At 49.0% G+C, this 13,151-nt stretch overlaps 2 non-coding genes and 1 pseudogene across 2 annotated transcripts; 1 reads left to right on the top strand and 2 right to left on the bottom strand.

Annotated features, from left to right (window-relative positions):
- Positions 1-3,051: 3,051 nt before the first annotated feature.
- Positions 3,052-3,185, bottom strand: LOC144143624 (U1 spliceosomal RNA; annotated as a pseudogene).
- Positions 3,186-6,066: 2,881 nt separating this feature from the next.
- Trnag-ucc (transfer RNA glycine (anticodon UCC)) lies at positions 6,067-6,138 on the bottom strand. The gene has a single exon. It is a non-coding gene; the product is annotated as a tRNA-Gly (tRNA).
- Positions 6,139-10,485: 4,347 nt separating this feature from the next.
- Positions 10,486-10,557, top strand: Trnaa-ugc (transfer RNA alanine (anticodon UGC)). Its single transcript has one exon. It is a non-coding gene; the product is annotated as a tRNA-Ala (tRNA).
- Positions 10,558-13,151: the final 2,594 nt, after the last annotated feature.

Below are 13,151 nucleotides of genomic sequence, written 5' to 3'. Positions count from 1 at the left end.
TTTCGCATTTCGACTTTGGTTACAGCAGCGCGTCACACTGCTTTAGCGAGGGCCTTTTATATCAAGAGGATCTCGGCCGTAAGAAAGAGAAGAGCGGTGCACAATTGATATGAACAAACCGCTCCTAAACCGCCAAAATTTCTTGTTGCTACACCTTCCATGCCACTATCAAGGGGATGCACTGTCGTTTCGGGCTTGTGACAGGCAAAGCACTTGCTTTCAATCAGCTTGTTCGAGGGAGCTACTTCACGATGCAGGTGGGAACGCCGTCACGTGGTATTTTTCATATTTCGCGGGGTTTTTTATCAGTCAGAATAAATGAGTACGCATGAAAACACCGCGGTTAGATTCCTCTCGTCCGTACCCACAAATGCCTCATGGACACCTTGATGATTAGGACAGTGTTTGTCGAGTTAGATAATTTATTAAAATAATTTATCTAAATCTCCTTAGCTAAAAAATTACTGCCCGCTAGTCCACTGCACTAGAAACATTATGCACTAGGTTTTCTTCGAGTGAGGCAATTGCTCTTTTTTAAATCTTGCTGCATGATAGCTGGGACACCCTGTCTATAAAAAATGGGGTTCGGTCGGCACCAGAATCCCGGGACGCTCGCCGCCGAGTCTGTACACAAAGCAGCCGCGTCGGCGGATTTCCTCGAAAGCGCGTCATCCCTATTTCATATTTGCCGTGCTTTCGAGGCGCTTTTTCAAAGAAAGTGCTACGAGTTGTGCCGCGCCTCCGCCACATGGTGCCACGGGTCCCGCGACCGAGAGAAGACGCAGTGAAACATCCCCCTCGCGAGGGGCACGATCAAATGCAGAGCATTTCCGGGGGCGCACGACGTTAAGTAGTTTGCGTTACGTTAATGTTGTTGCACTTGTGGCAACTGCTGAGGAGAGAGCGCTCGTCAGCAGTAATTTGAATGAGTCAACGATATAAGGCGCGTTCGTAGCGTCCCATTCTGTGTCGGCTTTGTGGCGCAGTGGGTAGAGCACCATGTACCTTGCCCGCAGGGTCGAGGGATCGAAACCGGGCGCCGGATACTATTTTTTTTATATAGTAGGGAGGGGTGCGGTGTGGACTACGGATGTCAACGCGGGTGACATCGTGAGTTACTGAAATGCTCTGCATTTAATATGCATACACACACACACACACATATATATATATATATATATATATATATATATATATATATATATATATATATATATATATATATATAAAAGAAGAAAAACTTCGAACAAGGTAAAAGCACGATTGTGGCCTACGTTTCAGCAAAGAGAACTTGCTTTCCTGAGCAACTTGCTGAGGAAAGCAAGTTCTCTTTGCTGAAACGTAGGCCACAATCGTGCTTTTACCTTGTTCGAAGTTTTTCTTCTCTTGTGTTCTCTACCATCTTCAAAGTTCTACTACTCCCTATATATATATATATATATATATATATATATATATATATATATATATATATATATATATATATATATATATATATATATATATATATATATATATATATGTCGGTCTGTCTATGTCTGCGTGCGTCCGTGTGCATGTTTGCGTACGTGCGTGAGCGCTTCATTGCATGTAGCCATTTCCCCTCCATAATATTTTACCAATTCACGATCTCTTAAATCATCGTATAACCTGCAGTTAGGAATGGAGAGGGCACGATGACTCCTGGCGAGAATAATCAAACCCTCACTTGTTTTGGGGTCTTTCAATATTCGGAGAGTTCCATAACATATAATTATTTCACTGGACGTTGTTTACACTACCAAGAAAGCATAGTATAGCATAGAAACCTTGCGTCAGCTCTCTTTCGGGTTTCATTCCAACGCAGTAAAGGAGATTTCAAATAGAAACCGAAGCCACCGCCAGAGACAACTGCTGGCTCTGATGGCCTAAAAGAAATGGGCGGGAACTCCCATCCCTCGTACACCCAACCACTTATACCGGGCAAAATTAAAACATTTTTTCTCTCTCTCTCTCAAACAGAAACTGCTCTCCATGTGGTTTGGCATTCCGCGTTCTTAATCTGTTGGACCGTAGCTGCTCGAATCCCAGTCGGGCTGCTCTCTGTGTCGATCAGATGAGCTGCGTCACTCTACGCGGTGCCCAGTTTTGGGCGAGTGCAACGTTTTTGCCTGAGACGGCGGAACTGTGAGCAGACTTCAGGATTAAGCACATTACACGACGAACAGCCATTTCGAAATCTTTATTAGTGACTCAGATAATCTCTGTTTCAATAAGGGGAAATCAGCAGGATGCTTAAACTTTCTCGACCCAAACCATGAAGTAGACTATTTTTGCCATCCCTCTGGAGAGGGGGTCGCTAAGTCCGGAAGGCACGGTGCCTTTGAACCGTGGATAATCTACCCCTGGTAACATGGTAGCCATGTAACCACCGGAATGAAAAACTCCCACCTCCCCTCGCGGGAACCCCTGTGTAGATGCGACGCATAGCGGGTTCACGTTGCAGTGTTGGACAGCGGAGGAACGGTGCTGGAACGATGGAGCGGAGCGGCGCATAACGGTGAAGGGACGCGCCGGCGCCAGTGCGTATGCCGCGGCTATGACGCAACGCAATCCACTTTAATCCAATCCAATCCAAGCCAAGCCAATCCAAGCCAAGCCAAGCCAAGCCAAGCCAATCCAATCCAATCCAATCGAATCCAATGCCCCTCGCGAGAGAGTGTTCGCTATCGGAGAGGAGAGGGGGTGAGTGGCGGAGAGCGCAGCTGGCGCGGCGAGGAGAATGGGGGAGGGGTGGACGCCGACAACGCCGGATGGATGCAGGGACAAGGCGAGTGCATGAGATGCGTTGGCACCTAAAATTGTTCTGACGTTATGGCACCAGAACGCAAATCCTGCAGGCAGCCGATAACCAGCCGGAGGGATTGAATTCTCACGCAGTGTCATGTGATTCGTTGTTTGCAGAAAAATTACACGGCTGACGACAAACACAGCCACTCACAAGGACAGGGTGAAATTGCGCACCGTAGCGGTTTTTTTTTTTTTGAGATCACATTTTGGAATTTCATAGGGATGGGGCCGGCGCGAACGCCTAGCCCCACTACCAAAAATCACATGCCCCATCTGCCCCGATTAGGGGAAGTGGCAAGCTTCAGCCGACCGCAGTGCAATGGACGACCTCCACTTCGGGCGCCGGGCAGAAATATTTATTCGTGACACATGTATACAGGATGGGTATGGAAAGACACGGGATGGCGTTAGCGCCTCCTTGAGCGTCCATGTTGCATCGAGAGGGCTGGATTGCCCCGCTAGAAGAAATGACTATTTACAAAATTATATCCTCTTGGGGCGCCGGCCATCGTGACCACCGGTCAGCCCGACACCAGGTAAGTATGCCTGAGAAGCGCGCCTAAAGAAGACCCCCCTTGCCACGTGCAATCATTCAGCGTTGGTGGCGGAAGGCGAAGAAAGTAAAAATGCCACTAAACGAAACATGAACTGGGGAAATAAACGCAAGCGAAAAAGGTCCTTTAGTGATTCGCAAACAACTTTTAGTGGAAGTCTTTGAAAGACTCAGTCTTGTGTCTGGGCATTAGTGTTTTGGCAACGGTTCTATCTGGTATGATGTTGAGTAAATGTGAAGTGGGCAACTCCAAAGGCACGTTGCCGTCATTCCGCTTGTGCACAATGATTACCATGAAAAAATTACACCATCTTCCCGTAGGGGAACCGTGAGTAGTATTCGAAGCTGCCATGGGGTCGATTCAAGTGCCCATTAGTTTTCAGTTTGTCGTTTCCGTTAGGTTGAGGTACGTAGCTACCGTTATATTTACCGTTTGGTTTCAATTGTAACTACCACACTTTTTACTTACCGGAACTACGAAATGGGAAATTGCGTTGACGTAATGGCTGTTTCGCATACTACTCAGGGTTCCCTTGCGGGAAGATGGTGTAATTTTATTGGAGGAGGGAGGGGGGTGTTAGAGTGGAGAGGCAATATAGAGAGAGAGAGGGAGAGAGAGAGACGTTGTACGTGGTATGAGTTTGTCTTTATTGAGGCCTTATCAACATCATGTTCGGCGTAGGTGACGTCGAGCAGTGGTTGGCGTTCCGCTTTGATTATGACCACGGTATGGTCTGTGAAATATAAAGTCAAGGGGTGTTGTAGTGGACGAACCCTAAAGTTGCTGAAGATGAGGTCGATGCGCGTTCCCCGGATGGTTGTGGGCTGCCTGCAATCACGGCCCGCCAAGACAAGCCGACGCACGCCGCTGCCGATGACGATGAAACGCCGAAGGCGAGCGTGCTCATCTCGTGCCGGCCCAGGAAGACACCGGCAACCCTGTCGCTCCAGGAGCCATTACACCACCTGGCGTTCAGCAAGCCGAGCATGCGCCGTGGAGGTGTGGACGGCGCAACAACGACAAGGGAGGGACATAGCCCCGACCATATGATGCTTCGCATGTAAAAAAACGCTTATTATGAAGCAAAGAGGTAACGGAAGGGTGTGTAGTCAGCCTCATATGTCCAGGGGGCCGTGAGAAGACGCCGCCGTCACAGCCCGGTCGACCAGCATAGCTTGAAATGCACGGTCGGAGCTGGTCAGCAGCCGCTCCCACAGTGTCACACCCATTTCTCGCAATAGATTATTTTGTTTCGTTTGCAGCCGTGGATAGATTTGAGAGAAAGAATGATGGGGAAAATTCTCAACGGGACTAACAGAATTAGCCCTCCTCAACGCTGGTATTGCTCCTTCTACTTGTGGTTAGAAATAACGTGATGCTCTAATTCCAAATAAAAAAAATAAAGTGAACGTATAACCAAAATCGTTAAACGTGCGGGAACTTTGCCTCGCGTTCCCCGTCCCTTACAGAGAGGTAGCAGGCCACGGCCTATACGAGCAGGGCCGAACTCTCTGTCATTTCCTTCTATTCATCCAAATTACTATCTTTTTCTCTCGCGCGTCAGGTATACATATTAAATAACGTAGAAGTCGTTGCACCGCTTTCTTCAGGCAATAGCGTCACTTTTACAGTACACTTTATCAGACGACTCCTTATAGGTTTATCAGGAGTTGTTATCAGCGGTACTGAAGCTGCAGGTGTAGACTCCTGTCGTCGTTGTTTTTGGACATTGTATACTCTGTTTTTATGCCGATCTTCTTCAGCAGAACACAAGAGTCCAGTTTATCTGGCATAGCAAGCACGCGATTGTTTAGTCAAATCGTTACATGGCCGCTGTGTTGTTGCGGACGCAGCTGCCGTATTTCCGGTTTCTTTTCCTTACGCGTTCGTGAAAAAATACTCATGTGCTACTGTTTCTTGGGTTATGAAAGAAGTATTTGTGAGCTGCCTGCTGCAGCATTGACCGTTTTATCGCATAACTGCCAGATCTATTCCACTTATTAACGTAAATAAAACACGGCGGATTTTGCCCAGGTATATGCGGATATCTCGCATTTGGAGTTGGTTGCTGATAGGATGGCGGGAACTGCAGTATAGATAGAAGGTTCGCGGTATAAGGTGAATTCATCATCATGATCATCACAATCCTATCTGCGCCCACTGCAGGGCAAATGCCTCTCCCATTAATCTTCAATTACTCCGGTCCTGTGCTAACTGCGACCAATTTATCCCCGCAAACTTCTTGATCTCATCTGCCCATCTAACTTTCAGCCGCCCCCTGCAACGCTTGCCTACTCTAGGGATCCACTTTGTTACCCTTAATGACGAACGGTTATCTTCCCTTCGCATTACATGCCCTGCCCACGTCCATTTCTTCTTCGTAATTTCTACTAATATGTCCTTAACACGCGCTTGTTCCCTGACCCACTCCGCTATCTTCTTGTCCCTTAATGTTACACCTATCATCTTCCGCTCCATTGCCCTCTGATTCGTTCTCAATATAAGTTGAACCCTCTTAGTGAGCCTCCAAGTTTCTGCCCCGTAGGTGACTACCGGTAAGATGCAGCTGTCATACACTTTCTTCTTCAGGAACAATGGTAGGCTGTCCTTCATTATCTGAGAATGTCTCCAGTATGCACTCCATAAGGTGAATTATGGGTACAGACGGGATAAAAAAAACACGTGCGTCGGCCGGGAATCGAACCCGGGTCAACTGCTTGGAAGGCAGCTATGCTAACCACTATACCACCGATACCTTTTTTAAAATGCAGAGCATTTGTATAACTCACGATGTCACCTGTGCGTCGGCGTCCGCAGCAGCCAGCCTCCCCCTACACTATAAAAAGAAAAATAAATAATAGTTACCGGCGCCTGGTTTCGATCCCACGACCCTGCGGGCGGATCGCAAGGTACATGGTGCTCTACCCACTGCGCCACAAAACGACACAGAATCAAAGGCTACGAACGCGCCTTATGTCCTTGACTCATTCAAACTACGTCATCAGCGGCGTGCTAGCGGCGTGATAGCTGCGTGGTGTACACGTGATAGCACCAACCCCCCAAAAACTAAACGTTACCACCACCAACAACAACACCAACTGCAACCGCAACCAGAACAACGACGACCCATAGTCCTCGTCGGCGACTTCAACGTCGACGTTCGCAAAGACGACTGGATCGTCAGGCACGTGCGCGACCGTTACGGTCTCGACTGCGTGTCTGACCACAACCCCGCCAACAGCAGGCAGCCGACCACCATCCACGGGTCCTGCATAGACCTCATCTTTGCGTCGTCGTCGTCGTCGTCCTTGTGCGTCCAGCCCCTACTCCCGGACCCCTCTACGTCCACTTTAGCGACCACAAAGCGGTCGTGCTTGTCGTGCGCTAAATCGACACTCGCCATCTCAACGACCACTCCTCCCCAGAGGCCCCGCAGAGAGGGACCAGAGTAAATCCAGAGGCATTCCCCACGTCGACAACCGACTGAACACCCCTCCATCCCCAGGCCTCCCCCCTCGAGAGATAAAAGAAGAAGAGAAACAATAAAGATCCCACCATTTGGGATGGGGGGGTGCAAGTGATGGCAATAAATCAATAAATAACAACAAGTTGACGTTACCTACTTACGTCTCGCTCTCTCGCTCTCTCGCTCTATCTCTCTCTCTCTCTCTCTCTCTCTCTCTCTCTCTCTCTCTCTCTCTCTCTCTCTCTCTCTCTCTCTCTCTCTCAAACCCAACTACCACCACCAACAACTAACAACAACAACTACCACCGCCACCACCACCAACCAAACGCCACGTAAACGACCCCTATGCTCTGTATTTACTCGTGTCCCTCGCGCGGGGGCATGCGACGGAGGATTTTTTTTTTCTGTATTGCCTGTCTTCGGTATACACAATAACAAAAAAAAAAGGATTAGAAAGCGCGAAAAGACATCAGCACGCCACTTGCTAGTGCGCGCTTGTTAAAAAGGCCGAAGCCATGCCACACTTTCCAACAATTTAACCAGTCAGGTGGAAATGGTTGGGCTTTATACACTTCTAAGATCTCCCGTACACTCTGGCAGAACAACTCTCTGCTCGGTTTCACATCGACATCATTATGGCGAACTGCCATTCGAGCTGTTCATATACTATGCAGGGCCAGCAACATCAAAAGATCATACGGGACGCCGCCGTAGTTTTCAACGGCCAAGAACCTGATTCCATGGCTATCCAACGGGAATTCCTTTTTTAGTTTTCTCTGCAAAACGTCCCACAGGAACACCCCGTTCCAACAGTCTATGAATGCGTGCTCTACGGTTTCTGGCTTTTTACAAGCCAAGCAGTGAGGACCCCAGAGAACAAACAAACCTTTTTCAATCATCCAAGTTTTAACAGGCCGGCGGAGTGAAGTTGCACCGCGGTGCGTCTTCTAACGAATATTTATAGCGAGGCATCTTTTTTTTTTAGGCGGAAGTTGAAACGAGAAGAGAAAATGGGTCATTGGAGTGACGCCGGCCCCTGTGGCGCCAAAATCAAACCATAGCTCTCACGAATTGACAGTTGGCCTGAAAAGCAATCGACGCTCCATTTTACACCTAGAGGGAAGAAAATCAGCGATGCGCGACTTTGTTTCAATTGAACAAACTATCATTTAGGAAAAATATATTTAGGAAAAAATAAAAGCAGGCAATGGTCGGCAGTGAAGTCCGTTTAGGATAACTGCACCAAAGGAGATATGTGCGCCCTTTGCCAATAATTCCAATGGTAACAAGAATAAATAAATAAATAAATAAATAAATACAAATACGTGTTTTCCCCCATTTTCTTCTTTTGCAATACGTGACGCTGCTTTTAAGCCTAATGGCTCCAATTTTCCTTTCTCCTCGCAACCTACCTCGTAATTGGCAGTTTTCCATGCGTAATGCCGCATAAACTGCTTACGAATACACGTAGCCTGATTTCAGAGTACAATGTTTTCATTAGGCTCTGATAAGGTTTACCCCACGAAAATTAGCTCCCGATTTTGTAAAATAAAACTTTTCTACAAGCTCCAGGCGCGCATAGGGGGGACATAAAATGCGGGCGGAACAGTATAGCGAGCGTCGTGGCGGAGATACAAAGGGATGGGATATATACAATGGGATTCCGTTTCTGCGGGCACAGAAATGCCTATTTGTCTACAGTTCCTCGTCTGGTTTCCGTGGGGATTGCCGAAGTGTATACCATCCGGGGTTAAGATATTCGAAAACGCTGGCAAGTGCAGGGCAGCGCAGGGGAAGGACAAAAATTCCCCCGCATTTCCCCGAGGGGGAGAATGTGAAAGTGCGAATGCACGGTTGTCGGCCCGCTTGCAGCGCTTGCGCTCGGCCCCCGCAGCCCACCGCCTCGCCGCCTTCTCTTCCATCTCTTCCATCGGGTTTGTAGTATCACGTGTACACCACGCAGTTATCAAGCCGCTATAACGCCGCTGAGTCGCCAACGCACGCCGCTGACGACGTAGTTTGAATGCGTTAAAGATATAAGGCGCGTCACTAACACTCATATCAGCGTCGTGTCCGTGGCTTGGTCGGTAGAGCGTCGCGCTGCGGCCGCAAAGTCCTCGGATCGAAACCTGGCGCCGGATGCTGTTTCTTTTTTAAATATAGAGGAGCACTGCGGACGCCGACGCCGCCGACGCCGCCGCCGGCGGTGGATGGTTTGGGGTCGCTTATAAAGTGCATTCGCACTTAAAAACAAAAGCGGAAAGGTAAGTTGGAGGCCTTCGTACCTTCCAGGTGTGAAACATAACCGGACCGTCCTTTCCCAAACGGAGACAGCCGCCGGCAGCGAAAGCCAGTCGAGCAGCAGGGGCAGTCAGCGTCATGGAAGTACCTTGGTGTTCCCCTAGAGTATTATACCGACAGTGATTCTTATTGGAGGAGACAAGCCGTAGAGCTTAGGGAAAAGGCAGAGAAGTGGAAGGCTGCAAATTTATTCATCTTCGCTCGCACAACGATTTGCAACCTTATTACGGCGAGCAAACTTTGCTACGTGTTACAAGTACTCCACTGTTCACGGGCAAACGTCCAAAAGTTACATCGTGTTTTCGCAGTTTTTGTTTGGGGTTCAAAACTGGAAGAGGATGAGTCGTACAAACCTCTTTCGACGTGTACGGGAAGGGGGGTTAGGTTTAGCGCATTTCTTGTTACGTTAGTTGGCAAACCGCTTTCTGTTTTGAAGGGATGTAAAGGATCCCTTTTTGCGCACCGTTTGCCAAGTGAAATTAGGCCGGGTTTTGCCTGAGTTGTCCGTTACGACATCGTGTATGCCAGGTGGTATCCGTGGCTATCTAAAAGAAGTTGTGGACTCGTTACGTTTTCTATGCGCACGGTTTTCGTTGGAGTATGTGAGCGCAGTCACCAGAAAGAAACTGTATAACGATCTCTGCGGCACTGTTTTCCCTATTCCTATGTACAGAACAGAACTGCTCACTCGGCTGGCAAGGGTCAAGATGTGTTAAAACGGGTTAAAACAATGCCAGTTGCACCGGGATTTAAAACATTTTCTTTGAACTACACACCGGGACACTCCTCGTGAAAACATAGATGCAAGAAAACGGCCTTTTTATGCCGTTGGCTGAACCAAGGTGAGCAGTGTTGGTTATGCAACAAACCGGAAACCAGTGAACATGTTTTTGTTGACTGTTGGGACGGGGTCTTCTACTGGAATGTGCTGCAACGTACGCTGAAAAAAGATCTGCCCATCCATGCCCATGGTATTCGGTATTTGTCCGTTGAACGTGATGATTATTGCATTCCTCTAGATCTAATAATGTTACTAGGCCTGCACAGTATATGGAGATGCCGAATCGTAGTCTGTCACTCGGACATTGATGCACGCTCACTGAATGAGTATTTCCGAGACGCCATATTCGCTTTTCTTGAAGTGCAAAAGGCACGCCAATGTGTTTCAGACTGGTTGTCTCAAGTGGAGAAGTTAACATAAAATGGAAATATTTTAACAGTCAGCACTGCAACCTAGAGTGGAACAGTGGTTTTATGGTTTAGTGTAATGCGTTTGTTTTGTTGTTGTGTATTATGTTTGTAACAGCGGTGTTTGTCTGGAAATAAAGAAAAAAAGCGTCGGTGGTATAGTGGTTAGCATAGCTGCCTTGCAAGCAGTTGACCCGGGTTCCATTCCCGGCCGACGCACGAGTTTTTTTTTTATATAAAACCTGAACACTTCTATATAGATTCAACGATGTAATTAGTCTGTGTTGATACATGTTACTGTGTCGCACTTTCGCACAACTCGAAAATGGTGAAAATAAAGGCCGCGGGGCCTTCGTTCTTCGATTTCATTGTTCTCACATGCCTCCGGAATAATTTCTTCCCAGATTTTCAGATTTTCATTTCGAGCAAAGACGACCTCATTATATTTATTGAAGCGTGGTTTATTGAACCACTAGCGACAAGTTAGATTGATCGTAGGGTTTAAGGCTCCGACGCAACGCAGGCGATGAGGCGCGCCGTAGTGGAGGGCTTCGGATTAATTTTGACCACCTGGGGATCTTTAACGTGCGCCGAAATCTCGTACACACAGGCGTTTTTGCTTTTCGCCGCAATCAGAAAAGCGGCCGCCGCGGACGGGAATCGAACCCGCAACCTCATGCTCAGCAGCGCAGCGCCTCAGCCACTGAGCCACCGCGCTGGGTAGCGACCAGTTAGAGCTGCGGAGAAGCCTAGATTCGTCGTGCCAAGCAAGTTCTGTCACACGCAGAACTCAGTCGACTCGCGCGCCAAGCGTTGTTTCTGCCTTGTCGTCGTCGGGCGTGTACTTACATGCCGAACTTCCCCAACGGGGAATTGTCCTTACATGACAGACTCCGCGAATTACTCCCCATCGAGTCCTTAATCAACACTGCAATATTCGCCCCCCGTGGAAAAGGAGCCATCCTGGCAGCTTAAGTGACGAGGAGACCATAGGATCGTAACACTCTTTCAGCCGGTTGGCGTGAACTATCTCGCGTCCAGGGTGTCGAAGGTCGGTTTCGGGCGCAAAGGGTTCGATGAGGCAATTCACTGGTGCAGTTTGCTTGACGACTATGTAGGGTCCGTGATACTTTAAAACAAGCTTCGATGAGAGACCGGGTGTAGGGCATAGCAGCCAAAGCCACACAAGGAAATCAGGCCTATAGGTGGGAGCCGCGGTGGAAGCGTCGAGATTATGCTTCTGGTGTCGCTTAAGTTCGGATGCAAGAAAGCGGGTGAGCGGACGGCACTCTTCGGCAGGCTTGACTTTTTCGGAAATGGGTGCGAACTCGGTTTGATCTGGGCGATACGGAAAACTTTGTCCAGAGCGCATGACGGTTCCCGTCCGTAGAGCAGGAAAAAGGTGAGAATTCCGTCGTCGTCTACGTGGCCGTGTTGTATGCGTACGTGACAAAGGGAAGTATCACGTCCCAGTCAGAATGGTCCGACGCCACGTACATCGAAAGCATATCACTCACAGTGCTGCTAAATCGTTCTGTGAGGCCATTCGTCTTCGGGTGGTGAGACGTCTATTTCGGTAAACAATTCCACATTCGCGCAGGAGGGCATCGATGACTTCCGACAGGTCTCCAGACGCACCATGGCGAAGTATGAAGCGGCGTAACAGGAAGGACGCGACGTCACGTGCCGTGGCAGTTGCCAGAGCAGCGGTTTCTGCATAGCGCGTGAGGTGATTCACTGCCACAATGACCCAACGGTTGCCAGCAGCTGCAGACGGTAAGAGACCATTAAGATCGATTCCAATGCACTCGAACAGTCTTTGTGTGCACGGCAGTGGCTGCAGCGAACCGGCCACGGGAGTACGACGGAATTTTGCGCCGCTGATAGTTGATGCATGATTGGATGTACTTGCGGATGATCGTGTACATACCCCGCCAGTAATACCAATGGCGAAGCCGTAGTTACTTATTTAATACACCGGCGTGAGCGCAGCTGGGGTCAGCGTGGAAAGATGCGCGTATGCCCGTGCGGAAATGGCGAGGTATTACCAGTAACCATTTGCGACCTTCTGAGGTGTAGTTGGGCCTGAAGAGCATTTTGTAGCGGAGCGCAAAGTGGGCAGCTTGTCGGGGCAGCGCACGAGACTCTTGAGCAGAGGACACGCCAGAGAGGAAGTCAATAGGCGAAGCAATCCAGGGGTCCTCGCACTGCTCAGCTGGCATGCCCGTGATGTTGAGGGACGAGAGGCTGGAATCAACAGAAACGGACCTCGAATCTTCCGCCGGTAGGGGAGAGCGAGACGGAGCATCAGCGTCTTAGTGCTTCCGGCCGTAATGGTACAGCACACGGATGTCATGCTCTTGAAGTCGCAGAGCCCAGCAACGAAGGCGGCCAGAAGGGTCTTCGAGCGACGACAACCACCACAATACGTGGTGATCTGTCACAACGTCATAAAGACGACCATGCAAATATGATTGAAATGTTGTAAGCGCCCATACAATGTCCAACCAATCCTTTTCCGTAATGGCATAATTTCACTCAGCATTTGTGAGCGTACAGCTGGCATAAGCGATGGCCTAATCATCAAAACCAGCTTTTCGCTGGGCTAGCACGGCACCAATTCCGGCGCCGCTGCTATCCATGCGAATTTCTGTCGGCGCGGTTGGGTCAAATTGTCGCAAAATAGGCGGGGAAGTGAGGAGTCACTCTCACTTTGCGAACGCTTCATCGCAATCGCTCTACCAAGCGCCAATACCGCTTCCATGCCGAGAAGCGCCGTCAAAGGGGCAATTATGGCGGCAAAGTAGCGGATG

The sequence above is a fragment of the Haemaphysalis longicornis genome, unplaced genomic scaffold, assembly GCF_048455015.1.
Source record: "Haemaphysalis longicornis isolate Haplotype H1 unplaced genomic scaffold, Haemaphysalis longicornis Haplotype H1 scaffold_6, whole genome shotgun sequence".
NCBI classification, from domain to species: domain Eukaryota; kingdom Metazoa; phylum Arthropoda; class Arachnida; order Ixodida; family Ixodidae; genus Haemaphysalis; species Haemaphysalis longicornis.
The sequence above is the reverse complement of the archived record's forward strand: the minus strand, read 5'-3'. Positions and strand labels throughout refer to the sequence as shown.